The following is a 23,630-nucleotide window of genomic DNA, read 5'->3' on the forward strand; positions in this document are numbered from 1 at the left end:
CTGCGTACAGTTCTGGTCACCACATTACAGGAAGGACATAATTGCTCTGGAGAGAGTACAGAGGAGACTTACAAGAACATTGCCAGGGTTTGAAAGTTGCAGTTATGAGGAAAGATTGGATTGGCTAGGGTTGTTTACCTGAGAACAGAGGAGGCTGAGGGGTGACTTAATTGAGGAGTACAAAATTATGAGGGGCCTTGATAGAGTAGACAGGAAGGACTGGTTTCCCCTAGCGGAGAGGTCAATTACGAGGGCGCACAGATTTAAAGTGATTGGTAGAAGGTTCAGAGGGGACGTGAGAATAACTTTTTCACCCAGAGGATGGTGGGTGTCTGGAATTCACTGCTCGGATCGGTGATGGAGGCAGAAACCCTCAACTCATTTAAAAGGTACCTAGACATACACCTGAAGTGCTGTAACCTGCAAGGCTATGGACCAGGTGCTGGAAGGTGAGCTTAGATTGGGCAGCTAGTTTTTTCAGCCGGTGTAGACACAGTGGGTTTAATGGCCTCCTTATGTGCTGTAACTTTTCTTTAGTTCAATGGTAATATTACTCGGAAACCTCCTGGTGCTCATTTGATAAACTAGCTAGGTCAGTCATCATCGAGCCTTGTACCTGCCTTATTCTGAGAATAAGATAATCCAGAAGATTATCTCTGAGGAACAGAGGATTGCTGAATTTCCCTCTCCATCAACACTGACTGGAAACTTAACTGGATCAACCACATAAATACTGTGGCAACAACAGCAGATCAGAGGCTGGGTATTCTCTGGTGAATAACTCACCTCCTGACTCCCCAAAGACTCTCCACCATTTACAATACACAAGTCAACAGTGCGATGGAATACTCTCCACTTACCTGGATGAGTGCAGCTCCAGTGACACTCAAGAAGCTCAACACCGTCCAGGACAAAGCAGCCCACTCTACTGGCACCCTATCCAGCAGCTTAACAATTCACTCCCTAAACCAACAGTGTACCAGTGCAGTGCAGCAATTTGTCAAGGCTTCCTCGCAAGCACCTTCCAAACCCACGACCTCTACCACCTAGAAGAACAAGGGAAGCAGGCATGGGAATACTGCCACATGCAAGTTCCCTTCAAGTCGCACGCTCTCCTGACTTGGAAATATATTGACATTCCTTCATCGTCTCTGGGTCAAAATCCTGGAACTCCCGACCTAACAGCACTGTGGGTGTACTTACACTACAGGGACCTCAACAGTTCATGAAGGCAAGTCACCACCACCTTCTGAAGGGAAATTAAGGATGAGCAATAAATGCCCACATCCCAAGAATGAATAAAAAAAGGATGTAAAACTGACACTGCTCTCACTAGATTTTGGAAGACGTCCTTTTTCTTGTTGCATGTTTTTTTATTTCATTATTAAATTATGATTTGTATTGGTGGCAAGAATTAGAAAAGCATCAATATACCATACAGCAGCATATTAAACTTGCACTTCTAGGATTACAGTATGGGGATTCTGGCATGCAGCATTTCATGATCATGCAATTCATTGGCAAGCATATTCTTATTTACGAGTTCATCCTATTTGAATTCTGTGAGCATATGAACAGACGTATACACGAATTAGGAGCAGGAGTAGGCCACTCGGCCCCTCGAGCCTGCTCCGCCATTCAATAAGATATGGCTGATCTGATTGTATCCTCGACTCCACATTCTAGCCTACCCCCTGATAACCTTTCACCCCCTTGCTTATCAAGAATCTATCTACTTCTGCCTTTAAATATTCAAAGACTCTGCTTCCACTGCCTTTTGAGGAAGAGAATTCCAAAGACTCACGACCCTCTGAGAGAAAACATTTCTCCTCATCACGGTCTTAAATGGGCGACCCCTTATTTTTAAACAGTGATTCCTAGTTCTAGATTCTCCCACAAGAGGAAACATCCACCCTGTCAAGACCCCTCAGGATCCTATATGTTTCAATCAAGTCGCCTTTTACTCTTCTAATCTCCAGCAGATACAAGCCTGGTCTTTCCTCATAAGACAACCCGCCCATTCCAGGTATTAGTCTAGTAAACTTTCTCTGAACTGCTTCCAACATATTTCCATCCTTCCCTAAATAAAGAGACCAATACTGTACACAGTACTCCAGATGTGGACTCACCAATGCCATGTATTACCTCCCTACTTTTGTATTCAATTCTCCTCACAATAAATGATAACATTCTACGAGCTTTCCTAATTACTTGCTGAACCTGCATATTAACTTTTTGCGATTCATGCACTAGGACACCCAGATCCCTCTGCATCTCAGAGCTCTGCAATCTCTACCAGTTAATGTGCTTCTTTTTTATTCTTCCTGCCACAGTGGACAATTGCACATTTTCTCACATTATACTCCATTTGCCAGATCTTTGCCCACTCACTTAACCTCCTTATGTCCTCTTCACAAGTTATTTTCCTACCTATCTTTGTGTCATCAGCAAAGTTAGCAAGCATACCTTCGGTCACTTCATCCAAGTCATTTATATAAATTGTAAAAAGCTGAGGCCCCAGCACTGATCCCTGCGGCACACCATTCATTACATCTTGCCAATCAGAAAATGACCCATTTATGCCTACTCTCGGTTTCCTGTTAGCCAATCTTCTATCCATGCCAATACGTTACCTCTTTCACCCTGAGCTTTTATCTTCTGCAATAACCTTTGATGTGGCACCTTATCAAATGCCTTCTGGAAATCTAAGTGCAGTACATCCCCTTTATCCACAGCACGCTACTTCTTCAAAGAACTCCAATAAATTGGTTAAACATGATTTTCCTTTCACAAAGCCATGTTAACTCTGCCTGTTTACCTTGAATTAGTCTAAGTGCCCTGCTATTTAGCCTTTAATAATAGCTTCTGACATCTTCCCTAAGACAGAGTTAAGCTAACTGGCCTGTAGTTTCCTGCTTTCTGTCTCCCTCCCTTTTTGAATAAAGGAGTTACATTGGCTATTTTCCAATCTAATGGAATCTCGAGAATGTTGGAAAATTAAAACCAACGCATCAACTATCTCCCTAGCCACTTCTTTTAGGACTCTAGGATGAAGTCCATCAGGACCTGTGGGCTTGTCAGCCCGCAGCTCCAACAATTCGCTCAGTACCACTTCCCTGTTGATTGTAATTTTCTTTATTTCCTCCCTCCCTTCCATTTCTTGATTTACAGCTACTTCTGAGATGTTATTTGTACCCTTGATAGTGAAGACCGATGCAAAATACCTGTTCATCTGCCATCTCCTTATTTTCCCTTACTAATTCCCAGACTCACTTTCTATAGGATCAACGCTCACTTTGTTAACTCTTTTAAGTATCTATAGAAACTCTATCTGTTTTTTATTTCTAGCTAGCTTTCTCTCGTACTCTAATTTTTCCCTCCTTATTTATCTTTTAATCAATCTTTTAGTCATTCTTTGCTTTTTTAAAAATATTCTGTCCAATCTTTTGACCTGCCACCCATCTTTGCACAATTATCTGCTTTTTCTTTAGGTTTGATGCTATCTTTAATATTTTTAGTTAACCACAGATAGTGGGTGCTGCCCTCGGAATTTTTCTTTCTTGTTGGAATTATCGACTCTGTGTATTCTGAAATATCCCCTTAAATGTCTGCCACTGCATCTCTAGTGACCTTTTCCTTAACCTAATTTTCCAGTTCACTCTCGCTCGCTCTGCTTTCATGCCCTTATAATGGCTCTTGTTTCAGTTTAAAATACTCGTCTGAAACTGAATGTAAAATTCAATCATATTATGATTGCTGCTACCTAGGGGCGCCTTCACTATGAGGTCATCAATTAATCCTATCTTGTTGCACAAAACCAGGTCTAGTATAACCGGCTTTCTGGTTGGCTCCAAAATGTGCTGTTCTAAGAAACATCCTATGAACTCCTCATCTAGGCTACCTTTGCCCATCTGATTCTTCCAGTCTATATGTAGATTAAAATTTCCCATGATTATCGCCTTACCTTTCTGACAAGCTCCCATTATTTCTTCCTTTATACTCTGTTATACCGTGTGGTTATTTAGGGGCCTGTACATCACTCCCACGAGTGACTACTTGCCTTTATCATTTCTCATCTCAACCCAAACTGGTTTCCTGAACTTAGGTCATCCCTCTCTTTTGTGTTAATACCATCATTAATTAACCAAAGTGACTTCTGACAAAGCAGAACATGCGCAGAGCAATCGCGACATCATCAGTGCATGCGAACATTTGCCCGCTTGCCAGGATGAATGCGCGCATGCGCACGCATGAGGTCACCACGCTATGACATCCTCACCTCTCAATAGCAGTCTCCATTCACCCGAATGGTACCCTGCTCCTTCCCACCATCCCTGCTTCAATCGCCGCTCCCCCCACCCCCCGCTCGTCCGCTCGCTCCCCACCACCTTCCCTCAGCCACTCGCTCCCCCCCGCCCGCTTCCCCCGCCTCAGCGAATCGCTCCCGACCCACCAGCTGCTCTCTTCCCACCCACCGGCCACTGTCCCTCTCGGCAGTCGCTTCCCCCCCACCTCAGCCACTTGCTCCAGACCTCGGCACTGCTCCCCCCACAACCCTAGGCAAATCGTTACCCAATCTTTGCTTCCCCCCACCCCACTAACCCCGCTGTCCGGCTGCCTGCTCCCCCCACCACTCCCCTTAGCCACCCCCACACCCCCGCTGGCCCCTTGCTCACCGCGTCCCTCCCGTGGCCGCTCACTCCAGGCTGCATGCTTCCCTCCCCTCGGCCACTTGCTCCCATGTCACCCTGTCAAGCCTCGCGGCCCACCTTGCTTCTTTGAGCGGCACGGCAGGGAATGATCAAACGTGGGAGCGAATGCCTGACAGGAGGGAAGCAGCGCAGCCTGGAGCGAGCGGTTGGAGTGGTAGGGAAGCGGGGAGTGAGCGGGCGGAGGGAAACGGCGCGTGGGTGGCCAGACAATGGAAGGGGGGGGGGGAGGAAGCAGGAGGCAAACAGCCAGACAGCACGGTGGGGCGGTGGGGGAGGAAGCGGGGAGCGAGCAGCCGGAGGTGGGTGCAACTGCGAGGCTGGAGTGTGTGGCTAAGGGAAGGCAGCAGGGAGAGAGCAGCAAGAAGACGGGCGCAGGAGGGAGCAGCGAAGAGAAGCGTGATGGCAGGAGAGAACAGGGGACTGTTGGGGGTGGGATGAAGGTGGCGATGGCACCCATTGAAGGGATTTTTGGGTTGAATTTGTTTTTTGCGATAAATTGTGCAGCACCATCTTTATTACTGGCAGCTGCCTGTGACGTCACAGACAGTGACGTTTCAGTGGAAGAGGCTACATTTGCGATTGTGCTAGTGCTGCGCCACCTAGCGGTTGCGTTGTCAGCAAACACAGCCTTAATTAACAGGACCAGCCCTCCCCCTTTTCCTAGCTTCCTGTCCTTCCTTAATATCATCTGCCCTTCAATATTCAGGTCCCAATCTATGTCATCCTACAGCCATGTCTCTGTAATGGCTATTAGATCATACTTATTTATTTCTATTTGTGCTATCAGTTTAACTGTTTTTTTCGACTGCTATGTGCATTCAGATACAGAGCCTTCAGTTTTATCCTTTTATTATTTTGGAACGTCTAGCCTGGATTGCTGACTTAATCTTAGATTTGTTCTCTCTATCCCTTCCTGGCGTGGTCTGTTTATGATTTCCCATATTAATACTTTTCTCTCTTGCCTTGGTCTCTACTCTTTGATTTACCACATCTTCCCAAATTTGATCCCTTGCCCCCACTATTTAGCTTAAAACCCTCTCTACTTCCCTTGTATGTGGCTCGCTAGAACACCAGCCCCAGCACGGTTCAGGTGTAGACCATCCCAATGGTACAATCTTCAGTGAGTTTAAAGGTTTGGAAAGGGCTGTTGCCTCATTAGCCAATAAATGCTAAATCACAACAGCCTGGATTTAGCAGTTAACGATGAAGGAATGGCCCTGTTCACCTCAAGAAAAGCTGCCCACAAAGTTTTAGTGAGCTCTAGAACACAGACTTCCTCTTTTACTACTACAGTTTGAATTTGGTGCCTTCCACAGGGGTTCTGTTGGGGCTGTGAACAAGGCAGGCATCAAGGAGACTGATTTCAACAAATCAGATTGAAGAATTTCCACAGACGGCAAAGCAGGAAATAAAAAGCAGGAAATATGAATTACATTTAAAATCATTGTAGAGAAGTGAAATATAGATTGGGATATATACATGAGATTAATTGAGAAACTTAAATAGCAAAACACAAACTCCAAAAAAAAAAGCTGTAACATTTAAATTTTCTTTTCAGGGAATGAGACTTCACACTTATAAAATTAACTTTTCTGGGACAAAGAGGTTGTTCAGTAGGACATCTCCAACAGCAACTTCTGGATTTCCGCATTTGACTGTGCAGGTGTGAAAACAGAAGTTGCTGTCAGTTTTATCCTGTAATAATGGTGAGCGCCAACAGCCGACTTGACTACTACCGCAAATTCCAGGCCAATATCTTTTTTGTGTTCTTGAGATATATGAAATCATCAAGATATATGCAAATTAACAGAATGCTTAAATGCACTTTTCTATGTGGCTCCAAGGATCAGTGGTGCTTATTTTGGAATTGGCGAAGACAAAAAACTTAACCATCCCCACCAAAGAACACTTTTGTGAATTGGCTATGATACACTGTGTCTACTCTTACTGCTTTGACATGTGAATTTTGGTGGATGGGCTACACGGTAATACATCAATATGTTGCACTTGTAGACACCCACATGCTGTGATCCTAAACTAGTAGAGGGAAAGTAACTTCATTGGTTGAAGTACAAGTTTCAGTTTTATTCCCTCCAACTTGATCTGGGTAGGGGGAGATGAAAGTTTGTTTCCAAGTAAGATAAATGTCCAATGATGATTTCCTGTTCTTTACCAAGGGACATGAAAACTGAAAACATGCTTTGTAACCAGTAATAACACCTGGTGTAGAACTGAAGCTCCCAGGAGGTAGAGTTTGGATCATCATAATTGGAACCATGTTTGATCTCCTTTAATGTTGGTTACAGTGTAAACAAAACTATATTCTATAGTTACCACTCCATACTGATTAAAATTAATAGCAGCGATTAATTTCACAGCCACTTATTAACAACAATGTCAACTAAACCTTTGATTTTGTAAGGCAAATGCTATAGCACCACTGGGTTTAGTGACAACAATCAGCAGATTGTTTTGTTTTAAAAGTAACCTGAACACAATCACTGGTTCCTGTTTTTGGGCTAGATTTCAAGCCCAAGACCCCAGGGATCAAAGCACAAGCTTTTTTAGTCTTTCATTAAATACTACCCCCTTCCCACCAGTATCCCAATTCTCAGTATTGAGTCATGGCTGTAGTTCTTTGCAGCTTTCATATTTTTCCACATCTCTGCTCCTAAGTAACATTAGAAATACCTCAAACTACGGGTTCTTCTAACTACTAGGTGGGTTTACAAATGTCCCATCAAGACAGCTGGTGGTAGGGGGAATTTTCCCAGGTAAGTTTAGTTTAGTTTAGAGATACAGCACTGAAACAGGCCCTTCGGCCCACCGAGTCTACGCCGACCATCAACCACCCATTTATACTAATCCTGCACTAATCCCATATCCCTACCACATCCCCACCTGTCCCTATATTTCCCTACCACTTACCTATACTAGGGGCAATTTATAATGGCCAATTAACCTATCAACCTGCAAGTCTTTGGCATGTGGGAGGAAACCGGAGCACCCGGAGGAAACCCACGCAGACACAGGGAGAACTTGCAAACTCCACACAGGCAGTACCCAGAATTGAACCCGGGTCGCTGGAGCTGTGAGGCTGCGGTGCTAACCACTGCGCCGCCCTGAGGGGAGGTGGGTTTGCATGCATGCAGTGAATTAAATCCCCTGAAATTGTCATTGGGTCGGGATCCCAACATCTTCACTCCCACTTCCAGGATTCTGCGGGGCGGGATTGAAAGTGAGCGGGAAACCCCCTTCGACCTGTTGTTTAAATAATTAAGGAGATAAGAAGTCAAGGAAGAAATGTTTTAATCTTAAATTCTTTATTTCCCAGCCAGGGGACCTATTTCCTAACCTGTCAGCAACTTGCCAGGGTCACCGAGGCAAGAAAGCAGTGAGAAGAGCTTCTCCAGTGAAACTGACAAGCTGGGAAGGCTTTCATCAGTGAAACCATGGTCAGTTGAGAGGCTGCTGTTCAAAACACTTCTCTTCAGAGAGTGCTATCACTGCTTGACAGGTGATTGCCAACTTCTTGGAAGGCACCTGTCTAGCAATTCACTCCACCTTAAACAGTACCTTCCTTCACCACAGCATGGCAGCAACTTATGTAGCTACACCTTTCACCTCTGATGAGGGATAAGAGCAGAAGCAACACCACCGCCATCAGCACCAGCAGGAGCAACACCAGCAGCACCAGATGCTTTCTCTGCAGCTGCATGCCCCTCCACAGGGCAGAGGGAATGGAACAGAGATCCAGCTGGAAGGCAGCGAGACCCCCAACACATGGTCTACAGGCAGAGGCTCAGGCTCTCAAGGTAAGGCTGCTGACCTTGTTGGGGTCAGCCTTCTGGAACAAGACCTTCTTCCCAGTGGAGCAGGTGGGAGTGCATTTCCAGTGGTCGATAAGATGCCCGTCAGTGCAGAGTCACCCCCTACCCCCCTGAAAAGTCTCAGCCTCTCACCAAGTTGTGTGCTCTCCTCCTACAAGGAGGCAAAGCAGAGAGGTGTGAGCATTCATAATGGCTTATGTGGAGAGGAGGGAAGGACAGCATTTGTAGAGCGCGACTATGAAGCTTGTCTGCGAAAGGGCAATAGGATGACAGTGAATATGAGTGTTGATTGCTTAGGTAGGACTGAGATGCCTGGACAGATATAAGCTACATGGTGTGTTGTCCTGAGGAAAACTATGTAGGAGAATGCTGTGAAAGTCAGAGAGTTGGGTATGGCACCTGAAAACGTTATGCTATTCACCAGTCATGCCCTCCTGAGGTCCTGGATCTTCGGTGCACTGTCTCCAGGCTGGAGGGACTGCACTTCTGCTGCTCACTTCCTTGGCCACTTTCATCCGTGCCTGCTTGGTTGGATACTCATCATTGGGAGAACTCACCTCACTGCAGCCCCTCAGATCTCACAGTAAGACCTCCAGGTAAAAGTGAGGGACCCAGGGAGCAGCCTTCCCAGGTCTCTTCTCCATTCATGTGGTTGCTGCAGCCTCAAAAATCCAAGTGCTGGTGAGCCTTTCTAACCCATATTGTGGTCCCTTTAATTAGAAATCCTTCCTTTGAGAGATCCAGCGCGTCATTCTGCCTGTCCACGCTGATTGGTTGGAGAACCCAGAGGCGGGATACGAACGCCATGGCTCTGGGCAACAGCCTCAGCTAAACCCGCCAATTACTAAATCGGGTTCCTGACCCGTAAATGGCCCCACTGTTCCAGCAGGGACTAAGTGCAGCAGATTCCACCCCTGGTTTCAGTAAAGTGTGGGGAGTCGCTGCCCATGGTTTACATTCCAAGGATAATATCTGATATTCTGTTCTGGAGGAGGCACCAATGGCCTTACAACACAGCATCAAACGTGTCAAATGTCAAAATTTTGGAGGAGTGACGTATAGGATAATTATCATTTAGTTCCACGCAATAGTTAATTTAATGAAATAAAATGCAAGTGTAAGTAATTACATAACTGAGTCGTAGTTGAAGTGGCTTTGTGTATCTGTTTTAATCACATTTTGCTAGTGTCTGATACAAGGGTGATAAAACTCGAAACGTTAACCCTACCTTCCTCTTTCCACAGATGATGATTGCCTGTTGAGTATTTTTGTGAGTTGGGTACATTTTATAACCTGTATGTACTGTGGGGTATATCACAGCTTTTTTTAAAATGAACATTGCTTAAAAAATATTGCTGCACTCCCACAAATGTTTTTTCTTAAAAAACATCAAGTACTTATATCATTTCTAATATATATGACAATGTACTGCCTGAGCAATTGGGTTTCCACATTACAGGACAGAAACCAGTGTTTCCATCTCAGAAGGGGGACGCTGCATTGCAGAGCAGGTGGCAGGGATGTGGGGCCCTGGGAATGTTATGTGCCCATGCCTTATGATGTTGGACAATGTTGGTGGAGGAACCCTCAATCTGCACGCTCATGGCTGGCAACAGGACCTCACAGTTAAGGGTCATAGTGGTACGAAAGCTCTCTACGTTGGAAGATAAATTTAGAGGTTATCAGTCTCAAGGACATGGGGGTGATCAGGTAAATCGCTGCTGAATCAGCATCGCCCTTGCTGGCATGCCAGCCTGCAGTTCACCCTGAAGTCTGGGACAGCGTTGATAGGTGTCCTCTGCTGGCTGGGCATCGGTCACCGCTTTGAGCTAACCACTCAAAGGACATTTCCACCCACTCTTTTGAAAATAGAGCAACAATAGCTAGAAGCATCATATGTCATATGTCTGGGCACCAGGTTTGTCTGGTTTACTCTTCTGAAAGCCTCAGACTAGAAATAGATAATAATTGACATGACGTATCCCAGTATCCCTTGGTCTGCCTGTCCTTTTTGGTTGATGATTTCAAAGGACATAAGGCTGGTAGGAACTGAGAACAAAATTCAACTATGCAAGGAAAAAATTTAGAACAGAAGTTCACTCAAAGGCTATTGCTTACAATTATTTGCCAGCCAAGCTAGTCAAAATACAGACAGTAGAGGTGTTTAAATTGCAGTCAGATACTAGCTGCAAGAATTAGGGTACCAGAAGATGAGTTTCAACGGTCTAAATAGTCTGTTCTTGTCCTTGACATTTGTAATGACAGAGACTGACTGAGCAGTTGTAAAACTGTGGCCAGGGGTCATCAGTCCTCTACTTCTCCTTCCCTCCCTGTGGAAAAATCCTTGGTACTTTGGCTGTATTACAAACACAAATCCACTTTCTCCCACCATGCCTCCCCCTACATAATGATTACCTTGAAGAGTGCCCATTGCATTCACAAGTTAACACAAACCCCATGTTCCAGCAGACATTCCATACTGCAAAGCAAACATGGTTCTGGCATTGATTCCTCCCAATAGCTCCAGATCTTTGCGTCTGAATTTTTCAGCCACACAGTAATGACAATGTTTTTTTTTTAAATCAAATAGATGTAGTCTTCTTGGCATTTTTCATGATGCATATTTGTTCATTTTGAGAAATTATTCCAAATTGAGTTTGTCTGTACATAATCAGTTGTGGCAGTTACTATAAATCATTAGTACAGTTGTAGGGAGTTACCATTCATGAGGACTGTTCATTCTTGATGCAGAGCTGTGTTTAATCGGATTAAATGTCAGATGGAGTTGCACCACTCACCAGTGCATTGAGTAGATTAGTATGACTTTCCAAACATTGGTACATTGTACTGTTTGCATTCTCTGTGTCTTCATATTCAGATAATTTATAATCTAGTTAAGAAATGGACTTTAAAAGCCAATTCATTTTCTGCTACATCATATTTCTTTTAATCCCTTCCTTTCTTACCGTCTTATAGCAGTATGACCTAGGACTCGGGGCTGTTTCAACATTTGTCAGTATCACTTGCAACTGTCAATAGACAGCATAACTTTAAAAAGTGAGCAACATTATTGAAAGATTTTTTTGCTCTTCCTATGGTAGAGCATTCCACTAACACAAAACACTCCACTTTGTGGCCTGGCTGATCAACAAACATTCATAAGACATTCTTCTTTGGCCTCCTTATCTCGAGAGACAATGGATAAGCGCCTGGAGGTGGTCAGTGGTTTGTGAAGCAGCGCCTGGAGTGGCTATAAAGGCCAATTCTAGAGTGACAGGCTCTTCCACAGGTGCTGCAGAGAAATTTGTTTGTCGGGGCTGTTACACAGTTGGCTCTCCCCTTGCGCTTCTGTCTTTTTTCCTGCCAACTACTAAGTCTCTTCAACTCGCCACACTTTAGCCCCGTCTTTATGGCTGCCCGTCAGCTCTGGCGAACGCTGGCAACTGACTCCCACGACTTGTGATCAATGTCACAGGATTTCATGTCGCGTTTGCAGACGTCTTTAAAGCGGAGACATGGACGGCCGGTGGGTCTGATACTAGTGGCGAGCTCGCTGTACAATGTGTCTTTGGGGATCCTGCCATCTTCCATGCAGCTCACATGGCCAAGCCATCTCAAGCGCCGCTGACTCAGTAGTGTGTATAAGCTGGGGATGTTGGCCGCCTCGAGGACTTCTGTGTTGGAGATACGGTCCTGCCACCTGATGCCAAGTATTCTCCTGAGGCAGCGAAGATGGAATGAATTAAGACGTCGCTCTTGGCTGACAAACATTGTCCAGGCCTCGCTGCCATAGAGCAAGGTACTGAGGACACAGGCCTGATACACTCGGACTTTTGTGTTCCGTGTCAGTGCGCCATTTTCCCACACTCTCTTGGCCAGTCTGGACATAGCAGTGGAAGACTTTCCCATGCGCTTGTTGATTTCTGCATCTAGAGACAGGTTACTGGTGATAGTTGAGCCTAGGGAGGTGAACTCTTGAACCACTTCCAGAGCGTGGTCGCCAATATTGATGGATGGAGCATTTCTGACGTCCTGCCCCATGATGTTTGTTTTCTTGAGGCTGATGGTTAGGCCAAATTCATTGCAGGCAGCCGCAAACCTGCTGGGCTGCATTGAGGGCAGTCTCAGTGACAACATTCTCCCTGGAGTACAGTTCTAGGTAGTGTTCAACCCAGCGGTCCATTTGTTTGCGTTGGTCAGTGATTATGTCCCCTGATTTAGATTTGAGGGGGGCGATCTTCTTGATGGTTGGCCCAAGAGCTCTCTTAATGTCATCATACATTCCTCTGATGTTTCCGGTGTCTGAGGCCAGCTGAATATGACTGCATAGGTGTTGCCAGTAATCGTTTGCGCAGCGCCTGGCTGTTCTTTGTGCAGTGCTTCTGGCTGCTTTAAGTGCTACAGATGTTAAATCACTGGGGGCTTTCTTGTAGTTCAACAGTGCAATGCGCTTAGCGGCTATGACAGGTTCCAGCTCTTCATTATGAGATTGAAACCAGTCTGCATTTCTCTTCGCACTTTTGCTGTGGGTGGTCAAAGCTGACTCATAGATGGTGTCTCTGATGTGGGCCCACTTGGTCTCAGCATCCCCTGTGGGAGTGTTTTGAAGGGCTGTTACAAGTGAATTTAGAAATTTTTGTAACAGCTGTGGGTGAGAAATTCTGCTCGTGTTGATGCGCGGGTGGCCCTTCTGCTTGGAATGATGCAACTTCTTTGGTCTGAGTCTAACCTTGCTGCACACCAGGGAGTGGTCGGTGTCGCAGTCCGCACTGTGGAAGCTGCGTGTGATTTGAACACTGTTTAAGGCGGCTCGCCTTGTGACAATGAGGTCTAGCTGGTGCCAACGACGTGATCTTGGGTGCCTCCATGAAACCTGGTGACAGGGTTTAGTGTGAAAGAACGAGTTGGTGATGCAGAGGTTATGACAGGTACACAACTCAAGCAGTCTCTGCCCGTTCTCATTCATCCTTCCAACGCCACAGCACCCAAGGCAGGAGGGCCATGAGTCATGGTCGGCCCCAACCCTGGCATTCAAGTCCCCCAGCAGGAATAGGTGTTCGGTGTTGGGGATGCTGCTAATGATGTTATGGAGTTGTTCATAGAACTGGTCTTTAGCTTCAGGTGGGGAGCAGAGTGTTGGAGCATAGATGCTGAGTAGGTGTACTGGACCAGAGGTGGTGAGCAGTCGGATGGACAGTATGCGTTCCGAGCCATTTGAGGGAGGCTCTATCATGCTGAGCAAGGAGTTTCTGATGGTGAAGCCCACTCCATGCTGTCTTGGTTCTTCAGGATCCCTGCCCTGCCAGAAGAAGGTGTAGTCTTGCTCTGCTAGAGATCCACTTGCGGGGAGGCGAGTCTCCTGGAGTGCTGCAATGTCTACATTGAGTCTACTGAGCTCGTTGTTAATGATGGCGGTCTTCCGAGAATCGTTGATTTGTGTAAGGTCTTCCGACAGGCCAGGACACATAGTTCTGACATTCCAGCTTGCAAAGCGAAGGGCTGGTACCTTCCTTCCTTTTTTCGTGCTGTTTGGTGCGGTGTATTAGCCAACCACAAAACAACAATCCAGCTTGGATATGAGCACAGGTCTTTTTCTGATTGGGTGTGCAAAATTTCTGCTGCTGGAGTTACAGGAATGCAGCTCACAGTACAAAACTTATTCCTGTATCACTTCACCAAGATCAAAAGATATTGGCAAGAATGGAAACAACCGGAGCTGAACTTCATGATTCTCATTGAGAAATAGCTCTGTACAAACAAGTATTTAACTATACATTGATAGTTAGTTGCATTCAACTGGTTAAAAAAGACTTGTATTTATATAGTGCCTTTCATGACCACTCATGGACATCTCAAAGCGCTTTACAGCCAATGAAGTACTTTTGAAGTGTAGTCACTGTTGTAATGTAGACAACGTGGCAGCCAATTTGCACACAGTAAGCTCCCACAAACAGCAATGCGTTAATGACCAGATAATCTGTTCTTTGTGATGTTGATTGAGGGATAAATATTGGCTAGATCATGGGGAATAACTCCCTTGTTCTTCTTTGAAATAGTGCCATTGAAATGTTTAAGTCCACTTGAGGGTAGACGGGACTTTGGTGTAATCTTCATCTCTACCAACTAGCACCTAGGCCCTCGAGGCACAAATCACCAGGGGAGAAAAACAGAAAAAGCAGAAGGCTTGCATCACTTGTTTTCAAATTCCACATGCCCTTAAGTATAACACGCATCCATTAAATAAAATAATTTCACTTATAATTTTTTGCCATTTTTTTTTTAGATGTCAAAAAGCCAAATCAGAAAAATGGTTGACTCCTGTGATGTCTCCTGTAGGTGTCTAAATAGTCCATGTGGCATAAATGTTGAATGCAATGGTAAACTTTCCTATCCACTGATAGCACCTAAGAAATAATTGACTAACCCTGTAAGAGTTCATGGCTCTGGTATCACTACTCAGTCACACCCTCTCTGGTGATGCTGAGCTTACTCTTGATTAGATTAGAGATACAGCACTGAAACAGGCCCTTCGGCCCACCGAGTCTGTGCCGAACATCAACCACCCATTTATACTAATCCTACACTAATCCCATATTCCTACCAAACATCCCCACCTGTCCCTATATTTCCCTACCACCTACCTATACTAGTGACAATTTATAATGGCCAATTTACCTATCAACCTGCAAGTCTTTTGGCTCGTGGGAGGAAACCGGAGCACCCGGAGAAAACCCACGCAGACACAGGGAGAACTTGCAAACTCCACACAGGCAGTACCCGGAATCGAACCCGGGTCCCTGGAGCTGTGAGGCTGCGGTGCTAACCACTGCGCCACTGAACTACGACTCTGCCGTCCACCTCAGTCGTTGACTGTTACAGTAGGGTAGCACCCAAGTTAAATATTTTGTCTCCTATGCCCTCTCTCCTCCCAAGTCAGCCCTTCCTTCTCCTCTTCAGTCTGCTCCACAGTGATATAGCTGCCAACAGCTACTATACTAATGTTATGACAAAAAATTGGTATGATATTCACTTTTGTCCCTGCTGTGATGAGACTTATAGATAGTCTTGTTTGTCTACCTAACTCCAGGTTGGACTTCAGATAAAATGTTTACTTTTTGATAACCTAGGGAAAAATATTTTTCCCCCTCACTTTTTACACAAGAACTTAAGAAACTAATCAGAAAAGGCCACTCAGCTCATCAAGCCCACTCCATCCAGAACCCATGTATGATTATTCCATCATGAAATTCGCTCCCACGCCACCTGTTCATTCCCTACATCAAAGGGGCATCAGTTTCCTTCCTCTGCCAATCCTGAAAAAAACACTAATGTTAAATATCTCTCTAAACATCAATTCTGCTTTTCAACAGATATCAATCCAGCTGATTTTCAAAGGTGTCAGCTAATCTCAAATTAACTACCTCTTCTGGGAATTCTTTCCATCTGGTCACTATCCTATAGGGAAGAACAAATTATTTCTGATCTTTAACACTGCTCAGGGTTTGTGAATTTTGTACTTGTATTCTGTCGTCCTTTGCCGATTGTCCAAAGGAAATAGCTTGTTGACTTCCATCTCGTCCACAGCTTTCATTATCTTCAAGACCTGTATCATGCTTCACTCCATGCTATGCTTCAGTAGTGGCCTTGTTCTTTTTTGGACCTCTGACAATGGGTTCCTTACATGTTTTATACATTTACTATCACCACCTCCTATTTGTAGTATCACATCTATAATGATGCACAGTTTTTGTCTGACCAGACTTGCTTTGATTGGTCAGTTTAAGGGGCCCATCTGTTGGGTGGATCTGTTTGGTGGGCAGTGCCTGGCGCACGCAGAGGCACATGGCCAACAGTTGGTGGTGGCGGGGTGTGAAGGGGCCTTTTGGTGGGGAAAAAAAACTGTGGAAAGTAAGGAGAGCCCAACAACAAAGTTACCCTGGCTGGAGAGGTTGTTTCTGTGAGGGATGGATTGAGATTGATGGGAGGGATGGGGATGGTATGAGAGTGATGGGAACAATGGGATGGGGAATGGAATGACAGGAATGGCATGGGGAGGGAATGGCTGAGATGACAGAATTGGTTAAGTGTGGCAAAATGGCAGGGACAATTATTTGAAACAACATTATTCGAAAGCTATTCTTTGTGCTAAAAATGAAGATTCACTAGATTTGAAAGAAAAAGTTTTAGAAAAGCTGTCAGCTAAATTAAAGAATGCATCAGCGTTGATTCTACAGACTAAGATGATGCAGTCTATACCCTCCAGAGTTTCTACACAGTCGAACTCCAGTGGGCATGCCACCACACAAACTTAGACTCAAAGAAGGAGCAGTTATAATATTGCTACGACACTTGAATCCTAAACAAGGACTTTGTCATGGAACAAGATTGGTAACTGTTTTCTTCAATGGTAGATGCTGAAATTATAACAGGCAGATTTCAAGGGAATAGAGTGTTTATTCCTCGAATAATATTGAGCCCATCAGATGTAAACCTGCCATTTCAACTCCCCAATTAGACTTTCATATTCTATGACTATAAACAAGTCACAAGGCCAGACTCTTGAAAAAATCTGAATTTTTCTTCCTAGGCCTGTTTTTACATGGACAGCTTTATGTAGCTTTTTCCTGAATGAGACGTTTTGATTCTGTTAAGGTCTTTGGTGAAGGAATAACTAGAAATCCTGTACTTAAAGAAGTACTGTTGCAATAAAGATACAAATTTGGCCACAAATGTTTTGCGGGTCTCTGTTTATCCATATTGTGCCCCATGTACCATATTTCTATTACCATTGACCAGAAACTTAACTGGACCAGCCATATAAATGAAAACAGAAAGTGCTGGAAATATGTAGCAGGTCTGGCAGCATCTGTGGAGAGAGAAACTGAGTGAACATTTCTGGTCGATGACCTTTCATCAGAACGAGCAAATGTTAGAAATGAAATAGGTTTTGAGCAAATGAAAGGGAGGGAAAGAAGAACAAAAGGGAAGGTGTGTGAAAGGGCAGAGGGCAGGAAAGATTAAATGACAAAGATGTCATGGAACAAAAGGCAAAGAGATTGGTAATAGTTGTAGTAAAAGACAAAGCATTTGACGCGAGAGAGTGTTAATGGCAGAATAATGGACAGCTCTGTCTGAAAGCAAAAACATGAAAAACAAATTTAAGACTGGCACATGGTAAAATAGAACACAATCAAAATGGGGTCGTGGTCTGAAATTGTTAAACTTAATTAAAAGCAAAATACTGTGGATGCTGGAAATCTGAAATAAAATGCTGGAAATACTCAGCAGTTCTGGCATCGTCTGTAGAGAGAGAAGCAGAGTTAACGTTTCAGGTCAGTGACCCTTTTTCAGAACAGAATTGTTAGACTTAATGTTGAGTCCAGAAGGCTACAAAGTGCCTACATCGGAAGATGAGATGTGGTTCCTCAAGCTTGCACTGAGCTTCACTGGAACACTATAGCAGGCCGAGGACAGAAATCTGGGCTTGAGGGCAAGGTGGTGAATTAAAATGGCAAGCAACAGGAAGCTCTGGGTCAAGTTTGTGGACTGAGCGAAGGTGTCCCGCAAAGCGGTCACCCAATCTGCGTCTGGTCTCGACAATGTAGACAGAGCAGACTGCATTGTGAGCAGCAAATATAGTATACTAAATTGAAAGAAGTACAAGTAAATCATTGCTTCACCTGGAAGGAGTGTTTGGGGCCTTGGATGGTGAGGAGAGGGGATAAAAGGACAGGTATTACACCTCCTGCGATTGCATGGGAAGGTGCCGTGGGAAGGGGACGAGTTGTTGGGGGTGATGGAGGAGTGGACCAGGGTGTTGTGGAGGGAACAGTCCCTTTGGAATGCTGACAGGGGAAAGGACAGGAAGATGTGTCTGGTGGTAGCATCATGCTAAAGGTGGTGGAAATGGTTGAGGATGATCCTTTGGATGTGGAGACTGGTGGGGTTGAAAGTGAGGACAAGGGGAACCCTATTGCAGTTCTGGGAGGGAGGGGAAAGGGTGAGAGCTGAAGTGCAGGAAATGGGTCGGACACAATCGAATGCCCTGTCAACCACAGTGGGTGTGAATCCTTGGTTGAGGAAAAAGGAAGACATATCAGAAGAGCTGCTGTGTAAGGTTGCATCATCAGAACTGATGCAACGGAGATGGAGAAACTGTGCCATATAAATAGTCTGGCTATAAGAGCAGCAGGTCAGAGACCGGGAGTTCTGTGGAGAGTAACTCACCTCCTGACTCCCCAAAGCCTGTCCACAATCTACCAGGCACAAGTCAAGAATGTGAGGGAATACTCTCCACTTGCCTGGATGACTGCAGCTCCAACAACACTCAAAAAGCTTGACACCATCCAGGACAAAGTCACTTGCTTGATCAGCATCCCATACATCACCTGAAATATTCACTCCCTCCACCAGTGGCGCACAGTGGAAGCAGTACGTACCATCTACAAGATGAACTGCAGCAACTCACCAAGCATCCTTTGACAGCATCTTCTAACCTGCAACCTCTACCCACCTAGAACGGCAAAGGCAACAGACGCATGATAGCATCACCATCTGCAAGTTCCCCTCCAAGCCACATGCCATCCTGACTTGGAACTATATTGGCATTCTTTCACTGGGTCAAAATCCTGGAACTCCCTAACAGCAGTGTGGGTGTGCTTACACCACATGGACTCCAGAGGTTCAAGGCAGCAGCTCACCACCACCTTCTCAAGGGCAGTTAGGGATGGGCAACAAATGCTAGCCTTTCCAGAGACACCCATATCCCATGGAAGAATCAAAAAAAATCTAAGCCCATCAACTAATTGGTCAAAATCTCTCTTAAGATAATCAGTCTCCCTTCATCTTATTAAATGCTCATGAAGCTTTGTGTCCTTTATATCACCAGAACTGAGATTTAAAACTGCCGGGAAAGACTGAACAGGTTGGGGCTCTCTTCACTAGAAAAGAGAAGACTGAAGGGTGACCTGATTGAGGTTTTCAAATTTTGAAAAGGTTTAGTAGGGTAGACGTAGAGAAGATATTTCCAAATTCCGATGAGACCAGATCTAGGGGCCATAATGATATCAATAATTATAAGATAATCAATAATAAATCCAATAGGAAATTCATTAGAAACTTCTTTACCCAGAATATGGTTGGACTGTTGAACTTGCTACCAAGGTAGTAGCTGAGGTGAACAGCATAGATGCATTTAAGGGCAAGCAAGATACACACGAGGGAGTAAGGAAAGAAGGATATGTTGATGGAGTTAGATAAAGTCAGGTGGGAGGAGGCTCGTGTGGAGCATAAACACTGGCAAAGACCTGTTAGGCTGAATGGCATTAGAATCAGAATTAGAATATTACAGCGCAGTACAGGCCCTTCGGCCCTCGATGTTGCGCCGATCATCTGACCTACACTATTCCATTTACATCCAATTGTCTATCCAATGACCACTTAAATGCCCTTAAAGTTGGCGAGTCTACTACTGTTGCAGGCAGGGCGTTCCACGCCCCTACTACTCTCTGCGTAAAGAAACTACCTCTGACATCTGTCCTATATCTTTCACCCCTCAACTTAAAGCTATGTCCCCTCGTGTTTGCCATCCTCATCCGAGGAAAAAGACTCTCACTATCCACCCTATCTAACCCTCTGATTATCTTGTATGTCTCTATTAAGTCACCTCTCCTCCTCCTTCTCTCTAACGAAAACAACCCCAAGTCCCTCAGCCTTTCCTCGTAAGACCTTCCTTCCATACCAGGCAACATCCTAGTAAATCTCCTCTGCACCCTTTCCAAAGCTTCGACATCCTTCCTATAATGCGGTGACCAGAACTGCACGCAATACTCCAGGTGCGGCCTCACCAGAGTTTTGTACAGCTGCATCATGACCTCGTGGCTCCGAAACTCGATCCCCCTACTAATAAAGGCTAACACACCATATGCCTTCTTAACAGCCCTATTAACCTGGGTAGCAACTTTCAGGGATTTATGTACCTGGATACCAAGATCTCTCTGCTCATCTACACTACCAAGAATCTTCCCATTAGCCCAGTACTCTGCATTGCTGTTACTCCTTCCAAAGTGAATCACCTCACACTTCTCCGCATTAAACTCCATTTGCCATCTCTCAGCCCAGCTCTGCAGCCTATCTATGTCCCTCTGTACCCTACAACACCCTTCGACACTATCCACAACTCCACCGACCTTCGTGTCATCCGCAAATTTACTAACCCACCCTTCTACACCCTCATCCAGGTCGTTTATAAAAATGACAAACAGCAGTGGCCCCAAAACAGAACCTTGCGGTACACCACTAGTAACTAAACTCCAGGATGAACATTTGCCATCAACCACCACCCTCTGTCTTCTTTCAGCTAGCCAATTTCTGATCCAAAGCTCTAAATCACCTTCAACCCCATACTTCCGTATTTTCTGCAATAGCCTACCGTGGGGAACCTTATCAAATGCCTTACTGAAATCCATATACACCACATCCACTGCTTTACCCTCATCCACCTGTTTGGTCACCTTCTCGAAAAACTCAATAAGGTTTGTGAGGCACGACCTACCTTTCACAAAACCGTGCTGACTATCGCAAATGAACTTATTCTTTTCAAGATGATTATAAATCCTGTCTCTTATAACCTTTTCCAACATTTTACCCACAACCGAAGTAAGGCTCACAGGTCTATAATTACCAGGGCTGTCTCTACTCCCCTTCTTGAACAAGGGGACAACATTTGCTATCCTCCTGTCCTCCGGCACTACTCCTGTCGACAATGACGACTTAAAGATCAACAACAACGGCTCTGCAATCTCCTCCCTGGCTTCCCAGAGAATCCTAGGATAAATCCCATCTGGCCCAGGGGACTTATCTATTTTCACTCTTTCCAAAATTGCTAACACCTCCTCCTTGTGAATCTCAATCCCATCTAGCCTAGTAGGCTGTATCTCAGTAATCTCCTCGGCAACATTTTCTTTCTCTACTGTAAATACTGACGCAAAATATTCATTTAACGCTTCCACTATCTCCTCTGATTCCGCACACAACTTCCCACTACTATCCTTGATTGGCCCTGTTCTAACTCTTATCATTCGTTTATTCCTGATATACCTATAGAAAGCCTTAGGGTTTTCCTTGATCCTATCCGCCAATGACTTCTCGTGTCCTCTCCTTGCTCTTCTTAGCCCTCCCTTTAGATCCTTCCTGGCTAGCTTGTAACTCTCAAGCGCCCTAACTGAGCCTTCACGTCTCATCCTAACATAAGCCGCCCTCTTCCTCTTGACAAGCGCTTCAACTTCTTGAGTAAACCACGGCTCCCTCGCTCGACAACTTCCTCCCTGCCTGACAGGTACATACTTATCAAGGACACGCAGTAGCTGCTCCTTGAATAAGCTCCACATTTCGTTTGTGCCCATCCCCTGCAGTTTCCTTCCCCATCCTACACATCCTAAATCTTGCCTAATCGCGTCATAATTTCCTTTCCCCCAGCTATAATTCTTGCCCTGCGGTATATACCTGTCCCTGCCCATCGCTAAGGTAAACCTAACCGAATTGTGATCACTATCGCCAAAGTGCTCACCTACATCTAAATCGAACACCTGGCCGGGTTCATTACCCAGTACCAAATCCAATGTGGCATCGCCCCTGGTTGGCCTGTCCACATACTGTGTCAGAAAACCTTCCTGCACACACTGGACAAAAACAGACCCATCTAAAGTACTCGAACTATAGTATTTCCAGTCAATATTTGGAAAGTTAAAGTCCCCCATAACCACTACCCTGTTACTCTCACATGTGCTGTAAATACTATGTAACACAATGCATCATCACCAAATTTAATATGACTGGAGACTCTGTTTTTATACTCTTCAGATATTATCAGGGTTCTAAAACAGATCCCTGTGGAATGCTACTGATTACATTTTCCGGAACAAGGCATTTTTCATTTATCTCAGTCTTCTGTTGCCAAGCCAATTCACAATCCATCCTGTCAATTTCTCAGCTATTCGATGAATCTTAAGTTTCCTTACTTCATGAAGAACTTTCTCAAATGCTGCTTGAAAGGCCTTTTGAGACATACTGAATTACCCTCATTCATCAGCATACTTAGCCCCTCGAAGAATTCCAGCAGGTTTGCAAAACATGACCCATTACTGCTGAAATCAGGCTGACGGCTTCCTTTGATACCTGTGTTCTTTAAACATTTGTTCATAAACATCCCAAGCATTTTTGCCCAAGATAAATATTATGCTAACTGCCCTATAATTTCCAGGTTTGTGTTTTACTTCTTTTTCCAGTGCTGGGAATGACTATTTGCTGATGCTTGTTGATCCATTTTTGGAGGGGTTGGACTAAAACAGTTCTAAACATTGAACCGTTCATTTGTGCCATTATTAACCTTCAACTGGTTTTCCTAGTTTGAGCTGCTAGCTGATAGTCTGATGAAAGATCACATACCTGAAGTGTTAACTCTGTTTCTCTCTCCACAGATGCTGCCAGACCTGCTGATTGGGTGACCATTCTCGTCCAGTTTTGTACCGGACAGTCCAGGTTTCTGGCCCTGTTCCAATATCAGACATCCTCAGGTCCGATATTTTGAAATCAATAAATCTCATTCAGTGTGCAAAAATTGCAATTACAATGCTCCGTGCTCGTTTTAATTAATTATATCAGCAGGCCACAGGCCTTAAGCTCGTAGCCATTTTTGCTTGTGCACATGTGCGGGGGTTGGCTGGCCAGGTGGCGGTGTCTGTGTCCCATATTCCTGGCCTCTGCCAGTGACCAACCTACCTGCTGAGTATTTCCAGCATTTTCTGTTTTTATTTCAGTTTCCAACACCTGTAGAGTTTTGCTTTTGTATTATTTATTACAGCTGATAGTCTAATCCTTAACAGATGTCGAAAATTACAAACTATTGGTGAACTCTTCGCTACTGCTGCCAACATACTGAAGGGACTCAGTAGTTTACACCATTGCACATTATAGGCAGGATATTGTGCTGGAGGCAGGGTTCCCGATGCCGGGCCGAAAAGGCGGGGGAACAACGCCCCTGCCTTTTTGTGCCGCCCTGGAGCGATCCTCTGGTCTTTTTGACTCAAAG

General features: G+C 44.9%; 1 protein-coding gene and 1 long non-coding RNA gene across 2 annotated transcripts in view; one reads left to right on the forward strand and one right to left on the reverse strand.

The window, feature by feature from the left end:
* LOC137384438 (cytoplasmic phosphatidylinositol transfer protein 1-like) overlaps positions 1 to 23,630 on the reverse strand; it is a 399,346-nt gene that overhangs the window by 276,727 nt on the left and 98,989 nt on the right. The gene's annotated exons all lie outside the window — the stretch shown is intronic.
* Positions 23,031 to 23,630, forward strand: part of LOC137384439 (uncharacterized) — a 54,484-nt gene continuing 53,884 nt past the window's right edge. The window contains exon 1 of the long non-coding RNA XR_010977589.1: positions 23,031 to 23,115. This is a non-coding gene — a long non-coding RNA (uncharacterized lncRNA). The remainder of the gene's footprint in view (positions 23,116 to 23,630) is intronic.

This window comes from Heterodontus francisci, chromosome 26 (genome assembly GCF_036365525.1).
Source record: "Heterodontus francisci isolate sHetFra1 chromosome 26, sHetFra1.hap1, whole genome shotgun sequence".
Classification (NCBI taxonomy): domain Eukaryota; kingdom Metazoa; phylum Chordata; class Chondrichthyes; order Heterodontiformes; family Heterodontidae; genus Heterodontus; species Heterodontus francisci.